This window comes from Hoplias malabaricus, chromosome 15, assembly GCF_029633855.1.
Source record: "Hoplias malabaricus isolate fHopMal1 chromosome 15, fHopMal1.hap1, whole genome shotgun sequence".
Taxonomy (NCBI): Eukaryota; Metazoa; Chordata; class Actinopteri; order Characiformes; family Erythrinidae; genus Hoplias; species Hoplias malabaricus.
In genome coordinates, this window is record NC_089814.1 from 15,916,402 (window position 1) to 15,942,587 (window position 26,186).

General features: G+C 40.9%; 1 protein-coding gene across 1 annotated transcript in view; it reads right to left on the reverse strand.

Annotated features, from left to right (window-relative positions):
- LOC136668015 (teneurin-2-like) overlaps positions 1-11,796 on the reverse strand; it is a 181,294-nt gene extending 169,498 nt beyond the window's left edge. Inside the window, exon 1 of the mRNA XM_066645261.1 lies at positions 11,548-11,796. The gene's annotated coding sequence lies outside the window, so the exon portion shown is untranslated. The remainder of the gene's footprint in view (positions 1-11,547) is intronic.
- Positions 11,797-26,186: the final 14,390 nt, after the last annotated feature.

Consider the following 26,186-nt stretch of genomic DNA (forward strand, 5'->3'; position numbering starts at 1 on the left):
ACAATCATAGACTTTCCTTTAAGTCCTACGACAGCTCAAGTCTTAAAGCACATTTGTTATTTGAGGAAGAGATATTTTCTTCATGCCTAAAACGGAATCCAAATAGTGGTCCATGTTCATGCACATTTGGTGCCTTTCAGTAAGGTGGGTGATGTTTTGAATCACTTGTTGTGCACCAAAAGAGAACTCTGACCAACAGTTCATTGCTCTTGAGTTACACTCCTGAAGCACTTGCACAAAAACTGCTGCCATGGAGCAAGCAGGTCCTGGAGCCAGTCTCTCCAGGCCTTCTGTTTTACACCATTTCAATATTTCAGAGGCAGTACTCTTGCCAAGAAAGCCTAACCCGGCCCAGCCACCAGCTGGCCATCCGACCCCCTGCTTCATGTAGCGGAAAGAAGGGATTTCAATTAAAATTTGTACCCTCACCAGTTTTAATGCTTGAAATAATTAAAACTTGCTAATGAAATGTGCTACACCCTGTGAAGTGCAAAAATGACAATGCCCTACATGATGTTATGGAAGAAAACTGAAGAAAAGATATATTTACTGTAGGTATTCACCTATCTTTCCTTTTGCTCTTTCTTTCCAAAACAAACAAGAGCATGCAAATGGACCCTTGTCCCAAATACATTCTACACTTTACTTCTTGAGGTTCAACACTTCCCATCCATCCTCCCAGACAGCAGAGCACCTTGAGAGAGACGAGGTACGCATGTGCAAGTGCACAAGACTCCTTTCGCAATGCCAACCACTTTACATTTCATAGCTTGCCGGATGACAGAGCACTTGCCCGCTTAGGAATCCATAAAGTACTAAAATGACAGAGCTTCGCATGAACAGGCTTGGCCACAAAGGCAGTGAATAAATACATAAACAAGCAAAACATTTAAATATACATGCACATACATGAGTACCCTCTGCCCACTGACTCTGAAGCAGGGTAGTGGGTTGGTAAATTGCTTTGGAAATGGGCTCTGCTTCATAGGCACAGGCTCTGGAGCCAGTTAAAAAAAATAACTAAAAAAAAAAAGAAAAGGCTCCAGCAGTTTCCTCAAGTCATTGAGGTACAACCAATTGTTGACATTGTAGGTAGAGTAGAGGCTAAATTTAAAAAATTATAAAATAAATAAATAAATATTTGTAAAAATTCATAAATTAAAAAAAAAACAAAAACACTTGAGAATAATGGCCACACTTCAATATTTTTGGGCTTATATGCCGAGCGTAGCCTCAAAGTCTACTGATTTGACAGGTAACAGTGGAAGTTCAACCTGTTCAGGGTCGCAGTAGGTCTGGAGTCTACTCTGAATCACTGTGTGCAAAGCAGGATCACACTGTGGATGGGGCACCAGTCCTTCATAGGGCAACACACTCACACCTATTGGCATTTTAGAGTCGCTAATCCACCTACCACCATGTATTTTTGGACTGTGGGAGGAATCCCACGCAGAAACAGGGAGAACACACCAAACTCCTCACAGGCAGTCACCCAGAGCAGGACTTGAACCCATAACTTCAAAGTCCCTCGAGCTGTGTGACTGTGACAGTACCTGCTGCACTACCGTGCCACCCTACATTCAATTAACGTTTCTATATTTTTCATTTAAAGCAGCATGGTGGCAAAACAGGTAGAGTCTCACACAGCTCCAGGGGCCTGTGGTTGTGGGTTTGAGCCCCGCTATATATATATATATATATATATATATATATATATATATATATATATATATATATATATATATATATATATATATATATATATATATATATAGTCTAAAATGGGTAATCAAAACAATGTGGGTAACTACTGACATCAAATGTATGTTAGCAGTGTCTCACTGCTCAAGCACTACAATATTAAAGCAAAATTTCGATACAGTACTTATCTTGTCAGTTTGCCATATTTAAGGCCAGTGGAAGATTTGTTTCAGGTCAATATTTTGCAGAACCTTTCCCTAGCTGACATATTTCATTTTAATCCATATGGGACTAGGAATAAAGTCATTGTAGGTCAGTGTAACGTTTATCAGTTCAATTTCCTGATTGTTTAAGGCTAAATACAAATATAGGAAATTAGGTTTAGAACTTCTTTTTTCCCTTTGGTATATTGTGAATGGGCTTTTCTTCGTTTTTCCAATTTTTCCATTTCTGCTCCTCAAAATCAGAAATTTAGAAAAATGATAAAAATGATTACTTATTCCATTTTCTCATTTTCCCCTTTACTGCGTAATGAAAGTGATATGACTGTACCATCAGAGCGGGGGAGACATGCTCTCTGAGTGTAAACCATACCACCAGCTTTCCACTAAAAAGCAGATAATGTCTTCATACTTGTTAAGGGCCTATTTTATACAGCGACACAGAGCAGCAGTGTCATCATTTACTCGGCCACTGCGGTCAAACCATCTACACAAGGCTTTTCTGTGCGCGTCTGTAGCGGTGTTTCTTGTAGAAAAGCAAAGAAAACTGAAGTCTTAACTTTAATTACACACTATTTGCTGAGTTTTAATCACAAAATTAAACCTTAAATAAGTGATATAACCCTTAAACGAGAGCAAAACTCAAGACCTAAAGGAAACTTAGTGTTCTAACTATTCAAAAATCCAGCTGTCACCACGTGTGTAACCTATTTGTGTGTGCTGTGTAAATGCTGACACTGCTGCTCTGTGTTCGTGTTTAATGTCGGTCCTTGTACGAAGACATTATTTGCGGTTTGGTGGGCAGTCTGTGGTTGCAGAGAGGTACAGCAGGTTGGTCTCCCCCGCTGTGATGGTACAGTCCTATCACTTTCATTACAAGATGCAGTAAAGGGGAAAATGATCAAATGGAATAAAGTGTTTAATTTTTCTGAAATTCTAATTTTGTAAAAACAAAGGAAAACCCTTCTTTTCTAAACACACCAAATGAAAAAATAAAGTTTTAAACCCAGTATCCTATGTTTGTATTTAGCATCAAAAGATCAGGCGGCACGGTGGCGCAGTCACACAGCTCCAGGGACTTGGAGGTTGTGGGTTCGAGTCCTGCTCCGGGTGACTGTCTGTGAGGAGTTGGTGTGTTCTCCCTGTGTCAGCGTGGGTTTCCTCCCACAGTCCAATAACACACGTTGGTAGGTGGACTGGCGACTCAAAAGTGTCCGTAGGTGTGAGTGAATGTGTGTCACCCTGTGAAGGACTGGTGCCCCCTCCAGGGTGAGTTCCTGCCTTGTGCTGAGTGATTCCAGGTAGGCTCCGGGCCCACCGCGACCCTGAATTGCTAAAGCGGTTATAGACAATGAATGAATGAATAATTAAAACTGAGTGTTCAACATCCATAACACATACATTTTACTACCCTAGCCACCAAAATCACCAGGAAAACAAATCCACATTTGTTGCAGGTGTCTAACAGCAATTTATTTTGTTCAGGTGTGGGCGTGATTGATTGAATGAGACAGTTTCTCACAGGGGTCAAGCAACTTCCTCCGGCCCCCATACCTCCTTTCTGTCGCTCATCAGCAACAGCAAGCCCAGGATGCACCTTGTTTGGCGCAGAACTGGAGCACAGACTGGGCAGCGGAACAAGGGCTCTGCCAGCAGCCATGGAGCTCAGCTGGCCGGGTGAGGGATTAAATGAAAAAGTGTTTCACAAAATGGAAGCCTGAGCCTGTTCAGGGATCAGTGCTGTGGGCCATGCACATGTATGCTGTAATGTTGTAATAGGATTGAGTGGGAGCAGTGTGGGGGAAGAGCCAGGCATCAGCACCCTCCACAACGTCTAGGTGATTGGGCAGCCTTTCTGTATTTCATGCAGTAGTGCTATACTGAGCATGTTTTTCAGTGGTGTCTTTATGGTTAAAGTATTTAAGCACAGATGTTTACGGTTTCTCTTATATAATGTGATTTAATTTAACACAAATATAAATGCTCCCTGGGCACTGAGGGTGGCTGCCTGATGCTCCAGGTGTGTGTGTGTGTGTCACTGACCCTAATCACAATAGTGTGTATGTGCATTCACTGCCAAAGAAGGGTTAAGCGCAGAGGTCAAATTGTGTTGTACAATGAATTTCATATTTCATATATGGCAATCAGGGCGGCATGGTGGTGCAGCAGGTAGTGTCGCAGTCACACAGCTCCAGGGGCCTGGAGGTTGTGGGTTCGATTCCCGCTCCGGGTGACTGTCTGTGAGGAGTTGGTGTGTTCTCCCCGTGTCCGCATGGGTTTCCTCCGGGTGCTCCGGTTTCCTCCCACAGTCCAAAAACACACGTTGGTAGGTGGATTGGCGACTCAAAAGTGTCCGTAGGTGTGAGTGAATGGGTGTGTGTGTGTTGCCCTGTGAAGGACTGGCGCCCCCTCCAGGGTGTGTTCCTGCCTTGCGCCCAATGATTCCAGGTAGGCTCTGGACCCACCGTGACCCTGAACTGGATAAGGGTTACAGATAATGAATGAATGAATATATGGCAATTGCAGGAAATAGTGTCTGCGTGGCTACTAATGATTTCAAATTAAATATAATATAATAATACAAACTATAATAATTACAAACACAATTGTTTTCGTATTTAAGAAGTGTTTCACCAAAGATGTCAGACAGTTTAATCTATAAATAAATGATTATATGATGACTTTATATGGATAATCATACCACAAATACTAATGAATTAAGAAAATGCCTAACACTCATTTGTAGATCACATGTATTTTAATTAGACCTGTCAAGTGGTATGACAAGTTAATCAGATATTTAAATTAATTTTGTTATAATTAACTAATGAGTCCACACATTTGACTGATCTGCCTGTCTCACTGTTTTTTTATATATTCTTTTAATCTAAATGTAATCTGTCTGTTGATTGAATGAATTTTCTTAATGCTCAGTCAAAGCCTAATCCATCACCTCTTAACAAGATAAAGGTATTATCCTCAACTTAAAAGAATTATAGCAATAAGTCACAAGAGGATGTGTTTTATAAAGATTTTACAAAAATTAAAGATTCTCATAACATGCCATTTTAATAAATAATAAGTCTCAGACTCTAGACTTTCATAGTTAATGTTGAGACAGAAAAATTGAGAAGGAAGAAGGGTAGGTTTTAGTTAGTTGTGAAGTGGGAAATGGAAGAACTGCCACTGAGGTTCTAGGGGATTGCATTACAACGTCCTGGAGCCATAGCCATGTAAGAGTATCCCTATTAATGTCAGGCTGGTATCAGTGAACACCAGTAGATTAGTGTTAGTGGAGTTGGGGAGTACAGCTGTGGAACTCTAACAGAAAAGGCAAGATTAATCTGGGTAGCATTTTAAATCATGTGGTAATTGGTGGACAGTGTATTTGCTTTCATTTCTTGATAAAAAACAAACAAACCCTGAAGTACAAATCAAGATTTGGGCTTGCTAACATGACAGTGTGGTTATGTTTATTTGCTAGAATTAATATCATGAGTGAAATAAACAGTCAACATCACAAACAGGCAAATTCAGGCAGCCAAGGTGTCTTAGATCAACAGCTAAGGAATAGATCAGTTAACTTGTGCTCTGGTTTCCTCCCACAGTGCAAAATATTAGCTACTCAAAAAAGTGTCCATAGGTGTGAGTGAATGTGTGCGTGTGTGTTGCCCTGCAAAGGACTGGCGCCCCCTTTGGGGTGTGTTCCCGCCTTGCAACCCTGAACTGGATAAGCGGTTACAGACAATTTATGAGTGAAAAAATGTTGGGAGAAACTGAAGCTTTTGCTAACATGGGCAGATGCAGCCGATGTTTACAAGTAAATAAATATTTCTGAATATTTTCATACATAACCGGAACTCACCTCTATTTACTGTTTCAAAAGCAATTTTGTGTTTATTTTTATCCTGCTCTGTTGTCAACTGCTGCCTCTCTGCTACTCTGCTGTCAGTCATTACGTTCCCTTTTAAGCAAAAAAACAGTCTTTGATGTAAGCCAATGATCTGTTGACTCCTTGCTTTGTTTCATTTTTAACCCGCTTTTCACACTCAAGTTGGGACTGCAGCGGCATTCTTATCCTTTCTTGAGTTAAATGCATGGCTTTTAAGTGTGAATATTTGTCATTCTGTTCTTCATTCACCTCTGAGCTGCTTGCATAATGTTTTGTAAATGACTGCTTTAACATTCTCACTTTAATTACCTGCATTTGAAAGTTGTTTATGAAAGACATTCATTAATCCTGATCAGGGTCGTGGTGGGTCCTGAGCCTACCTGAAATCGGCAAGGAAGAACTACACACTACGTGGTGGCAGTCCACTACAGGGCATCACACAACCGCGCCCTCACTCACACACGTCAACAACGGTACACAGACAATCCACATACTAACACGCATTTTTTGGGCTATAGGAGAAAACCAGAGCAAACCCATGAAGATACAGGAAAAACACACAGAACTCCTCACAGACAGTGACCAGAGGCATGGATTGAACTCAGGACCCCCAATATCCTGAAAACTGCTTGGCTGCGAAACTACCTGCAGTGCAGCCCCTGTGTTTGAAAGTTTAAACATTTAAATGATAAAGCATGATTATGAATAAATTATTCAACCTTTTAATAATTCATTTAAAAAGCTGAGAAATCAGTGTTTTTTTCGGGTTGTAAATGTTGAACCTGCCGCCTACAAGGGCTTGATAATTGATCGTGCCCTTTTATTAATTTAGACTGTTCTGTTACCTTCAAGGCAGGGCTACTTGCCTGTGAAGACAAGCTAGTTCATTTAATAGGGTATTTAAGAAGTCTCTTGAGGTAACTACTACTGTAGGTAACTACAGACGGTGAAACAGCACAGATACAAAAGCACTAACTGGCTCCATTCCACAAAAATTACCATTTCACAGAAAACAAATGCCAAAATGTATGCTTTATAGGAGGTAAAAACATAAAATGATTAAGGTTTGATGAACTGATGTAGAAAGTCCCATTCAAAACTGCACTGAAAAGCACTGACCCTCAGCTTAGGGGCTGTGTGAACATAAGCTGAATTGAAGAGTTATAAAAGTACTTCTGTTCAAACTGGCAAAGACTTTGCTTTTAAAAACCAGTTCAGGTCAAAACGTTCCACATTGGTGCAGAAGTATATATGTAAATGACAATTTTCAATGTATGAACAGCATGGAAAAAAGACTGGAAGGAATACACCCTGGAGGGGGCACCAGTCCTTCACAGGGCAACACAGACACACACACATTCACTCACACCTACGGACACTTTTGAGTCGCCAATCCACCTACCAACGTGTGTTTTTGGACTGTGGGAGGAAACCGGAGCTCCCCACACAGACACGGGGAGAACACACCAACTCCTCACAGACAGTCACCCGGAGCGGGAATCGAACCCATAACCTCCAGGCCCCTGGAGCTGTGTGACTGCGACACTACCTGCTGCGCCACCGTGCCGCTCTATAAAAATATATCAAGTATATATCTATATATTAATCTGTTTAACATCATACATTAAATTAATCACGATTATAGACCACAAGTTTAGATACACGTGTGACATGATTTGTTCAAAATACCACAAGGATCAAACAACCCTTCACACCAGTTCCAGCTCCTGCTCTTTTAAATGAGAATGAGTCACAGCTAAGCTCAAGAGCCCAGGTGTGAGGATGAAGCTGCAGAAGCTCCGGTTGTTAGCCATTTTCACTTGGTTCTTTCATCTCTGTTCACATTTGCATTATATTTATTTTCAGATATTTATTTTATATCGGTATTCTTATTTCTCAATGCTCTGTGTTTGTTTTGCTCTGTTCAGCCTCATCTTTGCACTCTCAAACACAGGTCCGGCACCGAGTATACATGCTCTGAAGAGAAGGGCGCTGGACAATTCAAAAATCTCTGCACTCTACCTAATATGCAGTACACAATAAGAACTACTAGTTTTATCCCATGTTTACTGACTTTATATTTCACTGTTTGGGGGTTGGTGTTGCTCCAGATTTACTAAAGTATTATTTTTCATAATATTTCTCCTTTAAAATGGATCAAAATATTGTATAGTTCTAACAGTGATGACTTTAGCCAATTTTATGAACAAGAATGAAAAAGCAAATCTGAATGCAATCTGTATTGTCATCGTCTGTCAACTGGCATTTCAAAACTTTTTAACAAGAAAGAAAAACAGGTTGACGATAACAGGTTTTGTTCCAGCAATGACTGTAGACAATATGGCATGACTACAGAGAGTATTAGAAAGACTGGGCCTGTTACACTGCCCTGTCCTGTGCTCCAGTGTTTTTAAATAGAACAGGTGTAACACAGTCGGTAAAGTGGGTCAGTCAGTGGAAGTGTAATACACGATAGGACATGGCCAAGGAGGCCGGTTGGAACAAAAGAGGCAAACAGCAGGTTGTTAGTGCCTTGTATTAGATGGACACATTCGACCACTGTCTGCTGCTGCTGCTGCTGTTGATGCATTAAGGATATTGCACAAAGTCTATATCTCTTAATCCCCATAATCTGAGGGGCTTAGGGAATTGCTGGTTGCATCTGTCAGACCCTGGGATGCTGGGGCTATGCTACTGCCACACCATCATCATGTTCGTGCTCGACTGCAGAGGCACACATGTCACCTAAATGCATGGTAATTTGTTGTAAGCTATGGTGCTAATGGGGTGGTAATGGGATCTTAACAGGTAAGGCTGTGATGACAGCTTGCATATGGTTTCCACCAATGACACGTAGAGCAGAGTAGAGGAAAAGCAAACAGCCTCAAAACTTAAGAAGGTCATGCTTTGCTATAGCTAAAGCCAAGATGTCCTTTAATACCTTTCGAGATAAACAATGTCTGAATAGCTGTCATTATCAATTGCATTTTCATTTAGGAATTTAGCAATTATTGAATATGAAGTAACATTCATTCATTCATTATCTGTAAGCGTTTATCCAATTCAGGGTCGCGGTGGGTCCAGAGCGTACCTGGAATTATTGGGTGCAAGGCAGGAATACACCCTGGAGGGGGCGCCAGTCCTTCACAGGGCAACACAGACACACTCACACCTACGGACACTTTTGAGTCGCCAATCCACTTACCAACGTGTGTTTTTGGACTGTGGGAGGAAACTGGAGCACCCGGAGGAAACCCACGCGGACACACCAACTCCTCACAGAGGATCACCCGGAGCGGGAATCGAACCCACAACCTCCAGGTCCCTGGCGCTTTGTGACTGCAACACTGACTGCAACACTACCTGCTGCACCACCGTGCCGCCCTATGAAGATTTCAAAATGTAATTATGAAAGCCCTGCTGCCAAAAAGGAGGATACAAGACAAAATATATATATGTACAAAACCCAAATATACACTGATCAGCCAAAACAATACAAATTGAATGAGTGTGAGAGGAAGTACAGGCTGCAACTGTCTAACTACAAATTGCTCCTATGAAATTTCTTAATCACTGTTTTGAAATTAAATAAAGAAATGATGGTCTCTGACTTTTGAACACTATCTATGTGAATAATCAGGGCTGCTCCTTTCATTGAGCCTTGGCCAGACACATTGCTAAAGCTATATTGTTTTTAGAGCTTAAGGAGTGACACTAATCTACCTCTTTATGCAGTGGATTAGCATCGTCTACTCCTTCTCTAATCTCCTAAACCCAACTCCTCAAAGTCTCCACTTCATTAGAAAGTGCCCATCAGCATGTCCAGGAGCAAACAGAGCTGCAGTACAGAGAAAAAGGAGCCATGTCAGTTTTATGAGATAACACAGAAATTCTGAAAAAATGTAAAAGCACCAGTGTGTAAAGACTCAGTAAATCACTAAAGTCACTCTGCTAGGTCCAGAGGAGAGCTGGCACAGGCTGCAGCCTCACTCAACCTTCAGAAACGCCTCTCATGAAAAGGGCTTCTGGGATGATGGATGACTAAATGCCAATGATAAATGACCAGGTTACTCAGGCCCGGTAAAGCCATTAGTAAAGCTTTTACTGAGATGTCTGACCACCATGATCGACTTTTGCTGGCTTAAAGTTCACAGTGTAAATAAGCAGGCCATTTGCACAAAGTGTATGCTTGTGTTAGTTTACAATGCGCTATTAACTGGGATGTGCAGATGTCAAAAACTGTTCCTTATAGGAAAAAAAAAACATACGTATTTACATAAAAGGACATGAAAATGTTGAACAAGGTCTGCTGAAAATTGACTCAAAATTAGTAGCTGTAAAAGCTTGGATTGTGAAAATGAGTGAAGGCAAAAACACTTCAAAAACTGAACTTTAGAAATGTAAGAAAAATGAAGTGTTAACAAGCAGACTGCACGTGTCCTTAGATTAATTCCCAGTGTGTGAAAATAAGGGTATTTTTTACCTTGCAACTGTTAATTAATCATTCATTCATTCATTATCTGTAACCGCTTATCCAATTCAGGGTCGCGGTGGGTCCAGAGCCTACCTGGAATCATTGGGCACAATCCAGGAATACACCCTAGAGGGGGCGCCAGTCCTTCACAGGGCAAGACAGACACACACACACATTCACTCACACCTACCGACTCTTTTGAGTCGCCAATCCACCTACCAACGTGTGTTTTTGGAAACCGGAGCACCCGGAGGAAACCCGCGCAGACACGGAGAGAACACACCAACTCCTCACAGACAGTCAGCTGGAGCGGGAATCGAACCCACAACCTCCAGGCTGTGTGACTGTGTGACTGAAAGAATTCAGACTTCCTGTTATAAACCTGAGGAACCAATCCTGTAGGGGGTAGAGGTTTCAATCTGCAAGTGAGCAGTGCAGTGGTGCGCAGACATCTGTACAGAGTGAATGAATGTGAAAGGTGAGGCAGCCTAGGTTGTATCAAAGGCATTAAGATTTTTCCCTTAAATACGCAGTGTTGATGAACAGAAATCAGTTTTTAGGGGGTTAACGTACCCTAATGACTGGAGGAGTGACTTTATTTATTTATTTTGAATTGTGGGGAATAAATAGGAGAGGAAAATGAAAGCACTGGAATAAAAATATTTCAGACGTGGAACAAAGTTTTATTAAATACTTGGACAAAATGATTAACTTCAATTACTTAAAAAATAAAGACTGCAATTTGAAGGTGTGGAAAAAACGAAGAGTAAAAAAAGCAACCTGTGTACACCTCAGACACTTTACAATATGACCCTAAACAACCTGGTTACCGTTTTCTGTGATGGTCCAGTAACATTTAAATGCTTCTAATCACAGGTAATTTAACTGAGAGCAGGGCGAACACGACACCTAACCGAACACGAACGCTGTGTACAAGCTGAAATCAGACACATCACCCACGGCGCGCATGGGAAGGCTCGATATTCTCAGTTAAAATGGCGTGAAACTGTGATTACAACAGAGAGAGTCGCGTAAAGCAGTAAACAAACCTGAGAACGTCTGTCAACGTTCAAGAGAGAGTTAAACGCGAGTAAAGAAACGTGTAAACGGGAAATGTGTCAGTTTACGACTCACTGCAGTAGGAGTGCGATAGTATGCGTTATCTCCACTGCTCTGAGACACGGCTTAAAACAAAACACAAGAGAGTTCACTCATCAAACAAACACGCGGCGTTAACGCGCTCGTCGGGAAATCCCTACCTCTCCACCAGCTCGTCCTTCTCTCAGAGGCGCGCCATGGCGTGGTTTGGAGCGGGTAACGAACTTTTAGTCCGCAGTGCTGTGTTTCCACCGGTGTCCTGTCCGGTCTGATCCTGTCCTCGTATTTGTCTCAGATGAGCGCTTTCACTGCGTAAACACACGCGGTAAACACGGAGCTGTCGTTAGTGTAGAGGGGGGCTTCTCCGCATTTAAATCTCCTCCGCGGCTAACGGTCAAAAACAACCGCGAAAAAAGCGAAGCACGTGCGGTTCCCTGCTCGAGAAGCAACAGTGAGGAGAGGCGGAGGAAGAGGAGTGTTGGAGGAGGGGGGGGGGTCACAAACCTTCAGGATTTACCAGGGAAAATAACTGAGGATGTGCCGTTTTATTAATTTCATTATCCATTATTTATATATTTATGTCTACATCTGTAACTGTGCTCCTTCAAGGTGAGAGAGAGAAATGGTAGATTCTCAATCCACTTTCATTCAGTCTATGTACTTATAAAACTTTGTAATACTGGCAATATTTAAAGGACCAGAATTAAGATCATAAATTCGTCTAGTTTTTAAGGTTGAAGAGACAATATGCACAAAACCGGTCAAGGACATGGCTGGGCATTTTTTATTTGAAACTAGTGTTGCAGATTTAGTCAGCCAGGGTTTCTGAAAAATAAATCTTGGGTCCCTCTCGCATCAAATTTTAAGCTTAAAGAAAATGTAGGAGCGGTATGTGGACATAGAGGCGGGTAATAAGATACACGTGTACAAAACAAAGCACAGTGAAAGCCACCTTTCAGGCATTAGATTTTGTCCTGGAAAATAACTTCTAAACGTATAATTTGTACAACGGCGGTGACTTTTAGACGTTTAATCAGTGACTGAAAGATGACTTTAAACAACGAAACAGAAAAGTTATCCATAATTTACTAAGTCCTATATTCTGTAACAATGCCAGAACACTTAACATGTCGAAAGCTTTACAGACACTCATTATAAGTTGCAAATTCAGCTACTTTAAAGTGCACCCCTTACTGGCACAGATGTTCAGCTATAAACCACATGGCTCATCTCCATAGAAAAGCACAAAATGTGCCTCAGCTTAGGGTCACCCTGCCCCATGACAAGCATTGGCTGGAAGAGTAGGCTATAAAGCCTCTTAGATGTTGGAGTGGTTTTTGTGATCCAGAACTAATAATCCAGCCTCACTACCTGACCTCACTAATGTTCTGGATGAACACCATCAAATCCTCACAGAAAGAGGGTAGAAATAGTTACAGCCACAAAAGTGCCCCCGAATTTCTTTCATTTCTGAGGAAACGTTGTATGAGCAGATGTTTACAAGCAATTTGTCATCAATATCTCAATCCATTATGAAAGATGTGTAAAGAAATATTCCGTCTGCATTCCAGTCTAAATGTAGCATTTTTTGGTCAAATTTACATTATTATACTCCACTTTGGACAGCTTAAATATAGATTTATTTTGTATTGTAATATAACAACTATCACAAATGTAGCAAAAGATGTAAACATTTAAATTTTAAAAAGACATTTAACATAAAATTGTTAATGAGTAACAGGCAATGTGGCTAATTGTGAAACAAAAATTAGGAAATGAAAATGTTTTCCACTTTCCCTTTGGTGAACCCTTTCCCCCAAATGTCTTTCATCTTAGGACTTTCATTTACTAGCATTAAAGCTTTCATGTGGTGGTGTAGGGCAACATTCCTCACTTCATCCATTGTAAATTCGCCACATACCTTTCATTTGTGAATCACAAACCTCATTGAGAGAAATGCAGCTGTAATCAGAGGCAATGCAAAAGCGTCTTTCTGTTTGAGTGTTTGCGTTATGTTTACATCAGAATAGTGATGAAATCCACTGAATGAGCCTGTGCTCCGGATGGCCTGCCGAACTGTGTGAGTTAACAAACTTCTGCTGAGACTTCCTGATCCCTGTGTAATATACAAACATATTTCTCTGCAACCCTGTAGGAAAAAAAAATGTTTGCCCATCTTGATAATGACAGATTGCATTCATTTAGTTGTGCCAGCAAAAGAGTCCCCTCCAGAGAAACACAGATAATGGAAATAGGGTCCAGAGATCGGAGAAGCGACATATGAAAACAAATACACCACTGATCTAACAGAATTATTGCTGATGAGTAATAATGCCACCATTGGAATGTATTGATGTAATTGTATATAAAAAATAGCACAGATGTTATGGGTTTCATAATACATCCGGCCCCATGTTTGGCCTCAGAGCTCATTCTAATAATGGTATAATCCTTATGTAAGGATTTTTTTTTCACACTTGGATATTATTGTCGTTTGCTGTGAGTATAAACTACAGTGTAAATGTATAAGTGTAAAGATATTTCATCTCTGCAGGAAGCTTGCCTAGGTCTCAAAGTAATTCAAATATTATGTCATTTAAAGAAATGAGACACGGTGGTGCAGCAGGTAGTGTCACAGTCACACAGCTCCAGGGACCTGGAGGTTGTGGGTTCGATTCCCGCTCCGGGTGACTGTCTGTGAGGAGTTGGTGTGTTCTCCCCGTGTCTGCGTGGGTTTCCTCCAGGTGCTCTGGTTTCCTCCCACAGTCCCACGCTGGTAGGTGGATTGGCGACTCAAAAGTGAGTGTATGTGTGAGTGTGTGTGTTGCCCTGTGAAGGACTGGTGCCCCCTCCAGGGTGTATTCCCGCCTTGTGCCCAATGATTCCAGGTAGGCTCTGGACCCACCGTGACCCTGAATTGGATAAGCGCTTACAGATAATGGATGGATGGAAGAAATGAGACAGATCTGGATATTAGTGCTGTAATTATATTATTCAATGCATGCGTACACTTGCTCTGATTTGATCATTTCTTTACATTTGTGCATGCACATAAATAGAACCAGATAAAAACAATCTTCCCAAACAGTTAACAGTGAGTAAAACACTACAGTCATTTAAATAGTAACAGGGGTCCTCATATTATGCAATTTGAAGTTTTATAAAATTATTTAGCAATGAATGCTGTCAGAAAAGTGTCACTTTGGTGGTACTCTCAAGAGTACTTATTCAGTACCTTTATTTAGGAAACAATTCTACTGTATTCTATTATAATTGTAGCCTTTAATATTGTATTAACCTTATATGCCCCATTTCATCCCCAAGATTTATATTATTTTATTTCATTTCACACTGTTATATAATGAAAAAGTACAAATATCCACCTCTCCTTCTGGAGAAGACAATGCAATGTACTTTTAGGAAACAAAATTTTAAAACCACTGTTGTACCTGTAAAGGTACAATTACCCTCTTCGTGCCTTTAGTGACCAATAATGAACCTCTACCGTACCTTTGTTCTTTGAGAGTGTAGGTATTCTATTTTATGAAGCTAGTTCTGTCAAGAATTTCTTATGATGTTCTGTGCCATAGTGAGTTGTTAAAAACAGTAAAGGTGCACATTTTGAGCTTCAAAAGAAATATAATTACTGAATGACTCATGTTGACTCTGAGTTGTTTCATGGTCAGACTACTAACATGCTTGTAAACATGTTGAATGGCTTTAATACCGCAATCTCTTAGGTTTGATCCCCAAGACCAACAGGACAAATGGAGGTGTGTATATTCATTGTCTTCTGATTACAAGTTTGTGTGTGTTCAGTGCCATGGATGGGCTAGAGTCCAAATGGTGTTGTACTGCTGTTCAGTAGCTATTAAATCAAGCAACATTTTCATGCAATCACTTTTCTGATGTAATATGTTTTTCTAGTGTGCATATGAATACGGTCACTGCTACTTGCTTTATGTAAGAGTGGTTTAAATGTTTATAATTGGGCACCAAACTAGTGTATGAGTGGTGAAGACATTCATAATTGCAGTGCAAAAAATGTGGAGAAAAGCCATTACAGTTTTTTTGACAAATGGTTAACAGTGTCCTTAGCCACATGTACTCTTCTTTGGTGGTGTATATGGGTGGACGGTTTTGTAGCTGTAAGGTGGTGGACTCCTGTGGTGAATAGCTGGAAGGATTTAAAGACAGTATGTGGTAAGGTAGTGAGAGAGGCAAAGCACAGTGTGTTGCTAATTGCTAAGTGTTTTTTGTGCCCAGCGGGTATACAATCATAGTCCTGGCAGAAAGCCGCAACATAGGCCTCAAGGCAGTAGAACTGATAACACCAGGGTAATGCATGAACAAACAGTGTTTTTTTTTCTAGATCTATCACAGTATTATCTTTAATAACGTTGATGAAATGTCAAGATGGCTTCATCAGGAGCAGATTAGGCACAACCTGTTTCGTATTATACTGAACACATTTGTATAGAATAGTGAAGCATTTTCTCTTATGGTGTTTCTCATGAGTAACAGTTTTCACAGCGGAGTTGCTCACAACGAAAAAATATTCCCCTCCCATTAACCAGCATCACCTTGTACTCAGCTGCTCACACAGGGCAGCATACACATATACCCTGTCCCAATTAAAACCATAACAATATCACATTGCTTTAGGCAGTTGTGTGAAATTTGTTGGATGCAATTACAGGCCGGCATTTTCTGAAATGATTGGGTCAGAATAGGAACGTGGTCCAAATTAGAATATACAGTTATGTAAATTACATTTAGTGTTGTTTATTTGAACCAGTGAATAATCAAGACATGGAAACAACCAAGTCAAAGTTTATCAATGCAAAAACTGGAATGCAGTTTTGCCTCCACAAATGTAGCAAAATCTCAAGGCTTCTAGTTTGTGACTAGGGGCAGTACAGTTGCACAACAGGTAAAATCACTGACAAACAGCTCCAGATTCCTGGGGTGTAGGTTCGAGTCCCGCTCCGAGTGACTGTCTGTAAGGAGTTTGGTGTGTTCTCCCCATGTCCGAGTGGGTTTCATCCTGTTGCCCCGGTTTCCTCCAATGGTCCAAAACACTGGCAACTCAAAAGTGTCCATAGATGTAAGTGTGTGAGTGTGTGTTGCCCTGTGATAGACTGGCGCCCCACTCCAGGGTGTTTTCCCACCTTGTACCCAGTGATTCTGGGTAGGCTCTGGACTTCAACCCTGAACTGGATCAGAGGTTACAGACAGCGAATGAATTAAAGAATCATTTCTGACTAGTACTGTAACACATTTAGAGGGCACTGGTGATTAATGTTTATTTATTAAATGCATGTTAATAACAACTTTAGAGGGCAACAGAAGGTAATGTTTTTTTGTTTTGGCTGAGGTCATTTCTCATCGGTTGTGAGTCAACACAGTGACTCACTTCTGAGCTCAGCAGCTCAACTATTACTTTTAACCACATTAGACTTATATATTCAGAATTGCAATAACCAGTGATCAAATATAATCCCTTGTGAATTATATGCATGTTGTGAGAGAGTTCTGAAAGAGCACAAATATATGTAACTTTTGGACAGGGATAGAAAACCACCCCAAATGATTTAAGAGCAGTGCTGTCAAAGCGAATTACACGATACAACTATAGGGGGGTTCCTGGAGCGAAATGACCAAATCTTACCTAGTAAGAGCCACCTAGTGTTTACCTAGTCTTTTAAAGGTACTCACTTTAAAAGACTGAACCAAGACATTTCTCATTCGGCTGAACGGTAGTTTTAGAGTTCTGGAAAACTTGACTGGCCTAGCAACAAACATAATGCCTTTGGGGGTGTAGCATGAAAGAGGTCAGTATAGGGTGCAATGTGCCTTTGTATGAAAACACCAGCTAGCTGTTTTTTGAGGATGTAAATAGCTAAGCTTTTGCCTCAGTAGCTGCAGTTCTGACAGTAGGACATCACTAGAGTTTGCCATTTCTGTGGCTGATTGTCTGGAAGAGAGATTCATCCTCTGATGCCCAATGACCCGTAGCAGTGTGATGCAGCTAAGGGCGAGGACGTGGCAGATAAACAGTGGCCTGGTGGAGGTGCAGACTGAAGGAGATGTGGGGGTTACATGCACCACATTGATACAACCACCCCCCAAAGGTGCAACTCACTTCAAAGAGCTGTGTTATTTTTTGATGTTCTGCTCACATTTATCTCCAGTGCTCCTCCATCGCTGCCTTTCTGTCGGGCACCGGGAGCAAATCTGTCGACTGGACAGGTTTCTCAGACAAAAGCACAAAAGTGCTTATTAAAAATGTCTCCTCCTGTCTGTGAGTCGGCGAGATAACGGAGACACTGAAAGCATTAATTCCGTGCTATTGGGTTCGTGACATTGGGTTATCTCCTCTTCACTAATGTCGGGAGTGTCTCAGGCAGAAAAAGTTCCTCGGGGTTATTTTTGGCTTTGAAAGTGAAAATTACACATGTGCCAAGCAACTGGCACTCTCATATTCTTTATTTCTCAGTACTAAGTTGGTCAATAGTGTACAAGGTCAAACTGTTGACACCGAGATTTCGAAGAACTCGTAATTACACAGCAAATCCACTTGTTTAGATTTCAAACTTTTTTTGAATAAAAGTTTGGCAAGCACTTCTTGAAAACCAGTGTTTAAAACCTAAATGCTATGTTCTCTAAAGCCATGAGTGGTTCTCAGACAAGGGCCTGAGAAAATAAATCTCAGAAGCTATATTTCTTCTTTGTAAGCTTTAATATTTCCAACTGATTATATATGCTCAGCCATAGAAAAGTGGTAGACTATGATAAACAGACCAGAGACAAAAGATTTGATCATTTCAAGAAGAAAAAAATGAGACCAAACGTAAGCAAATTATAAAGAAGTTCCATGACATTTGCACATGTGCAGAAACAGTCTGTTGTTTGAGAAGGCCATTTTCTCCATTATAACACTGATTTAATCAAAGTGACCACAGTTAGCTGTAAAAAGATATTTGGCTTCCAAACAATAACATTAAAAGGGGCATATTATATGGCTTTTCTTCAATTTATCATACTTCCCTGGGGTCTTAATGAAACGAAATATCATATAGGTCAATGTACCGCAAGGATCAAACACCATTCTCCCTGTCACAACCACCCTATTCACAATAATCAGTTTCAGTACCCGTTCTTTTAAATAAGAAATGAGAATGAGCCATACATCAGTTCAGTGTGAGAGCCCAGGGGTGAAACTAAAGCAGTAGTTTTATAAAAGTTATTTTAGAGTACACCATAAGGCCTAATCTTGGTCTAACTGGGAATATCTTTTTCTCAGAATGATCATTTGGGGTACTCAGGATACAACTCAAGTTTAGTTGAGGAATTTAAATGTGCGAAGGTAAGTCAAGAGATGATTTTGTCAAATGCGAAAGAGCAGGCTTTGGGTCAAGTGATTAATGGAAAGCTTTAATTAAGGCCACATCACCAGAGAGAAGGTAAATGATAAATAATATTTTTCATGAGCATGAAGAAGAGGCACAGTGCACGACTGCAGTGACACAAGCAAACTAAGGCTAGTGGATTTGTTGGGAGAATCTAGAGAAACAGAACATCCCATGTCCTTCCAAGTCTGCAAAATCTTGGACAGTGGGTAGAAGATGACCCTAGTAGATTATATATACAGGGGTTGGCAAGCAGAAGCTTGTAAGTTTAGTTTGTCCCCGTGGAAAAAGGTGTTAGGGGATTTGTTGTCAAGTCTGCCATGTTCTTGCTTATGCAGTTTGGTGTTAGGGGCATTTGTGAAGGAGTTTTCAGAAACTGCTGAAAGGTCTAGTCAGAAGTTATGAATAAGAAGAGCACAGACTAGTTTGGAAATTACACTGTAGAAGTGGAGTGGCTGGGGTGTTAGGTATGTGATGTATAGGGGAGGTAAGTTTGGAGCCATGTATTATTGGGGTTGTTGGTGATGTCACTAGTCACACTGTGCATTCTACTCAGTTCTCTTAATTCTCTGTTCTCGCTGTGTTATAAGTTTAAACCCATGTGAACCCACACACTCTCACTTGAAAGCAGGTGCAGTGCTGTGATTGGAGATACTTATTTGAGTGGCGATGCAATTCTCATGATTCCCCCTATTACATCTTAACAGGTGAAATATCAGGACCATTTGTTCTATCTCATACTTTCTGACAAAGGTTGTTTCATATTTGTGGTTTGATAGGTTTTCCAGATACCCAAAACAATGTGCAAATGCACAGATCTTTTTTGTTTTTTTTAAGAGTTTTTTACATTTTTGAAGCTTTTAGCAAAACTCCACTCTGAGTATCCACTCTGATTTATTTAATGATACAGTTAAGCCCCACAATAACATGCTGCTATAGCTTCAGTGTCACCATTATGCTGAGAATGGTCACTCAAATATCTGACCATGCTTGCTTTCTGCCCAAAGTCTGAGAGCATTGCCGTTTTCATACACATCAAAACCTCAACACATTTGCTCTTAGCACAGCGGAGGCCTGAGATATGTTCCGTATGAAGTACTGCGCTAATAAGACACTGTTTGAAATCTTTTACAGTATGGTGAATATGTCAAAAAGGGAAAATGAAAATACTCTTGATTTGTCCTTCTTGGCACTAGCAGTCCACTTTGCCACTTACGAACTCTTTGCTTTTGCCATTTCATTGTTTTTCCTTTCTGCTCAAGAGGAGAGCTTTGAAATAACGCTTTAAAAAGAGATCAAAAGAAACAAATCAGTCAGAAACACATTCACAATCACTAGTAATAGCTTGGTTGTCATGAGAACAACACTTTAAAAGGCAAATGACTGTATAATAGATGAACTGAAACATGATTTGTGTCCCTGCTTTGAAAGAGAAGCACATCTCTGAGTATTAGAAATACCTTGAAGTCATTAGTTTTACATTTTCATCTGTATTTGTATGAACAGGCTCAATTATCTGTAAATCAGTAGATGCTTTCATTAGTTTTTGTCACAACACTCTGTGAGATGTATGGTAAAAAAAATGCACTATGGGTATTTAAGGAGTAGGGTCATAAATTATGTACAGAGAGTGTATTATGGGCAAATTCACCGAGGCTGAACTGAAAGTTTGCAGATTTAATTAAATCCCATTCAGTTTTGGGATACATTATCTCCTATTATCATTTGTTTTGCTAAGTAGTTTATTATAACACAATATCTAATGGACCAACTTTGTGAAAGGCTATCAAAAGATCTCAGTTTATATGCATTATATATGAATTCAATTTACTAAGATCATTAACCCTTGCAAGCTGAGATGTAGTATTTTTGTCTTAGTAGTGCATTCAGAAGCACTTAGCACAACAGCAGAGGTGGGATGGAAGCGTGTAATGACCTCATGACCTCATGAAAAAGTTTCAGTTAAAAGCAGTAGCGTAGCCACAAATGACTTTTAGTTTGCTTTTACAATAATGGGTTAGCACATTTTTTTTCTCCCAAACATATGGTACAACTGCAATCCTTCTGATGAAAAAAAACACATTTGTGCTTCTCCCTTCCACCTCTAACATGAGCTGTTAAAACCATACCAATAAATACAAATCAATCATATCCTCACCACCATGCAATGCCACACTTACTTGCCTTGATTCATTCACCTCTCCTCAAACTCCAGAATCCGACTCCCAAAAATGTGGGTGCTAGAACAGCCAGGAAAGAAAGTATGTCCTTGGATGTGAACTTGAATGTAGGGAATAATCTTTGGCGAACTGGATGGGCCTTGGTCCAGTTTGGGTTGGCCAAGACCCACTGAGCTCTCCCATGGTTTCACCCCAATTATATGTTTAGATTCCACAGTTCGGTGGAGTCTGGTTCTGTGAGGCTTCAAAGGGTTAAGGGATTAGACTGGCTCCATTGTCTTGCTCCATATTCCGTGAAGCAGATGTTAGAGAAAGGTGTCAGTGTGTGTGCTGTAGGGTTGCTGAGGTGTGTTTGGTAAACACAGCTGTGCGTCGTTTCCCTCTATCGCTCTCTTAGCTTGGTATGCTCATCCTACGCACCGTTTGCTGGAGAGTCCACCGAGGAGGAGTTCAAACCCCACTCTCTCCAAACTCACTGCCGCAACTGGCTGTTTCCTCAGTTCTACAGGCAGCTGAGGTCTATGGCCTGTAGGAATGGTTGAAATGGCAATATAGTATTGTTGGTGTAAGGAATATCATGATACGTTAAGGCTGGTGTGTATCATCTGTGTTTTCTGAACTGTAAATACCTACATTTTCAAGAAAAAAACCCCACAAAACTGAATTTATGACAAAGTTGACAAAGGTATGAAAAAGTTTGGGCACCCCCGATAATTTTCAGGATTTTCCTTTATAAATCATTGGTTGTTCAGATCAGCAGTTTCAGTTAAATATATGATATAGCAGATGACCACAGTGATATTTGAGAAGTGAAATGAAGTTCATATGATTTACAGAAAGTGTGCAATAAGTATTTAAACAAAATTAGGCAGGTGCAAAAATATGGGCACCCCAACAGAAAAATTATTTTATATTTAGTAGATCCTCCTTTCTCAGAAATAACAGCCTCTAAACACTTCCAATGAGAGTCTGGATTCTGGTTGAAGGTATTTTGGACCATTCTTCTTTACAAAACATCTCCAGTTCAGTCAGGTTTGATGGTTTCCGAGCATGGAAAACCCAGCTTTAAATCACACCACAGATTTTCAGATTTTTAAAGGAAAATCCTGAAGATTATCAGGGGTGCCCACACTTTGCCATACCACTGCATGTAGTAAATCTGCATTTTGTACACGATTTACTACAACATCCTTTGTATGTGTGAGTTTAAGTAGTTGGTTGAATGTTCTATTTTCAAAGTTATTCCCAAACGTATCCCATAATTGTGATATCTGAAGTCCTGGAGTCCTGGGTTTGGATGGGGCTTAGTTAATCCATTAACCTCAAAACCTTCTGTTTCTGAAAAAAAAATATCTTTTTCTTAAAATGAATTCTTATTGCAACATATCCTTTCAGACCCTTTCAAGCCTTGACTTCTCTTCTCACAGTGGAAGGCAGGAAAGAAACAGCTGGGGATAATTTCACTCTGCTTGATTCTCACTCAGCTGTTCAAGATGAAAGCTTTAAGTACTGTTTATCTGATTGAGGTCTTTTAAAGGCGACATTCATGATTTTAATCAAAAAACACTTTATATAAAATTCTGAGGATGTGTCTTCACTATTAGCTAGCTCCACAGTCTGTGTGTGTGTGTGCTCGAAACCCAACTAATGTGCTTACAAAGCCCAGGTGTCAGTAAAGCTGTAAAAACACAAACTTGATCCAGTACACTAGGCTCTCTCTCTCTCTCTCTCTCTCTCTTGAATAAATTAATGTTGGTCTCAGAATTTTGCGGAGTACTTTATTGTTGATTTGCAGTGGTGATGTATCAGTTTCTACTGGCCTCACGTAAGTGTGCAGAGGGCAGATGATATCTTGGAGATGGTCTGAGGAAAAGGCACTTTCTGTGGCTATGCCCTCTCCCAGAGGCCTGGGTGGCTGGTTCCTACGATGTGGATATTGTTATTTACGGTAACCTCTGTGCTAAGCTGCAGCTTATGACATTTCAAATATATTGGATCACTCTGTTTGACTGGAGACTGGGCGTAAGAGGAGAGGCTCATTAATTTTACACGCTGCGTTATGGCTAAATCTCTTTAGAACGCGATACACTTTTCTGGTCCTGATGAGAGCTATAGTTAAATAATCAATGCAGTGAACGCTGACTGTATTGTATCGATTCGGTTTCACTAACATTACCACAGACCTGCCGTAGAGGCCCTAACACACACAGTGTGAGCTGCGTATAAACTACACTCATTTCTTTAGCTCTGTTTACATCGTGCAGAGCTTGGGCTGTATGGCTGGCTCCCAGCCTGCAGATGACAGTTTTCACGCTTGGAATTTCCACATTATGCCACACAGGCCGTTAGCTACAAAACTGGTTAAGAGGGCAAAAATGCTTCCTCAAGTGTAATTCTTTGCCGGAGAGAAACTGCCAGCCTGAGTGACTCATAGGGCTTGGTAAAAGCGTCACTTTTCAGAGTTATTTCAATAATACAATCTGGCATAACCAAGCATTGTGTGGGGAAGGGGGGGAAAACGTGTCATTAATACCTTGTTCTCACCAGTCATCGGTGAAGAGTCAGCTTCAGCATAAATAACTCTCACATCTGCGGGAAGGTTAGGTAATCGCACCTGACAAGTAAGTAAACATCCAATTGGCTGGGTAGCAGACAGATGTCATCCAATAGTGGTGACTGATAACAGCAGATCATGTCAAATGGAGGTAATTGATGCAGGAACCAGTAGAGTAGACCTGAGCACCGTACTTGGCAGACTGTTGTGTGTGTGTGGGCACCGATATAGGCCTGGCTGCCCTGAGGAAAGAGCTGCAAATATTAAGAGTCTAGCTCCAGCTTTAATCCTTCCCATAGCAGACATGGAAAAGCCTGGCCTGCATTAGGACTGTGTGTGTGTGTGCGTGTGCGTCCGTCCAGTGGTTATGTAAAGCCCACAGCCAGATGGCATGGCTTGAAGAGGGACTTTGAACTGAGCTGCTCAAGGAAAATACGACTTAAAAAACATTCACCTCATAAATGTACATTGCTTCATTCAATCAGCAGGGCATTAACAAAAAGCCAGAGAGCAGAAGGTTATTTTAGGCGACAGAGCTCTGGTGACCACAGCAGCTCAGTATGGATCAGAGTAGGAAAAAATAACAAAACAAAGATTCTGATTCACTATAAAAATGTCCCGTTCCTTAAAACTGGCTTGGAATCAGAGTTCAAAGAAACTGCATTTAACTGGTAGAACCTCATTGGTTACAAGAGGAAACAGGAGATTATTAACTCATTCATTATCTGTAACTGCTTATCCAGTTCAGGGTCCAGAGCCTACCCAGAAACACCCTGGGGGGGCAGTCCTTCACAGGGCAACACACACACATGCACTCACACAGTCACAATGGACACTTTTGAGTCACCAATCCACCTACCAACATGTGTTTTTGGACTGTGGGAGGAAACCGGAGCACCTGGAGGAAACCCATGTGGACACAGGGAGAACACACCAAACTCCTCACAGACAGTCACCCGGAGGAAACCCACGCGGACACAGGGAGAACTCACCAAACTCCTCACAGACAGTCACCCGGAGGAAACCCACGTGAACACAGGGAGAACACACCACACTCCTCACAGACAGTCACCCGGAGGAAACCCACGCGGACACAGGGAGAACACACCAAACTCCTCACAGACAGTCACCTGGAGGAAACCCACGCGGACACAGGGAGAACACACCGCACTCCTCACAGACAGTCACCCGGAGGAAACCCACGCGGACACAGGGAGAACACACCAAACTCCTCACAGTCACCCGGAGCAGGACTTGAACCTATCTGCTATGCCATTGTGCCGTCCTTGATTAAATGTGGAGATTATAGAATTTGTACTCAATTATTCTCAGCTGAACATGTATTTATAGTGAGTGTACTTTAAAAGAGCTTAATCTACTACAATGACATGTTTATTGTGGTATATTTTAGTAGAATATATATAATATATGCTCTGTGTGTGTCTTCATATTTATATCCACACAGTTACCACCACAGAGCAGGTGTATTCTGGGTGGTGGATTATTCTTAGTTCTTCAGTGACATTGTCGTGGTAGTGGTGGTTTACTGTGTGCTTCACTGGTATGAATGGATTGGACTCCATTGCTGCTAAAGTTGGTCTTGTGTCAATCCTGTTAATTGAAGAACCACTATATGCAGAGCAACAGTCTGTAATTGTTTATGGTCAGTGGAGCTGTTGAAATGGACAATGTGTCTAGAGACAACAAGGTCATTTTAATGTTTCTACACTCAATGTCCATTCTGTTCCACTGACTTTGGAGTTTTATAATTACAGACTATAGTCTATTTGTTGCTGTGTATACTTTATTTCCCCACTTTCACCTTGTTCTTCAATGGCCGGAGACCTCCACAGGACCACCACAGAGCAGGTATGATTTGGGTGGTGGATCCTACTCAGTGCTGCAGTCCCACTGACGTGGTGGTGGTGTGTTAGTGTGAGTTGCACTGGTACGAGTGAGTGTAGAAACCAGGAGGTGGCCATAATGTTATGGTTGATCTGTGTATAGGCCTCCATTACTTAGGCCTTTTAGCCCCAGTTCAAAAATGAAAGAAAACAGCTCCTCTTGGCTTTGTACTGCACTCTGTTAAAGTGAACTTATGTGAACTGGGTTTTTGGTTGAACCGTCACTTCCAGGGTGTATGGAAGATAAATGTACACTGTTTGAAAAATACGCAAATAACATTTGAATTAGTGAATGCAGATTTAGAGGGAAACAAAAGAAATTCGTCCTGAAACTGAGGACGCCGCTCAGTGACAGTACTCTCATAAAGACACAGGCCCTCATTCCCTTTTCTCAACAAAGACGTTTTAAGATCACAGAATTCAGCCTGAGCCAGAGAACACACAGATCTCCTCTCCCTTTCCATTCTGACCTGATTTCTCCCTCTCAACAGCAACCTAAGCCTATATCAGCAAAGTGCACTCTGTGCTGTACACCTCCTGCGTAAAATGTTGAATACACTTGTACATCTTTTCCACATGAATACAACAGCATTGTTATCATATCACATATATCAAATAATATATTCTGATTTCATTTTTACACCTTTCTGGAACCATAGCTGCTCTTTATATTATGTGAACCTTTCATGAAGAAGGAACCAATAAAATTACATTCTAGAAGTCTCACAAGATGAATAATCGAACTACTGA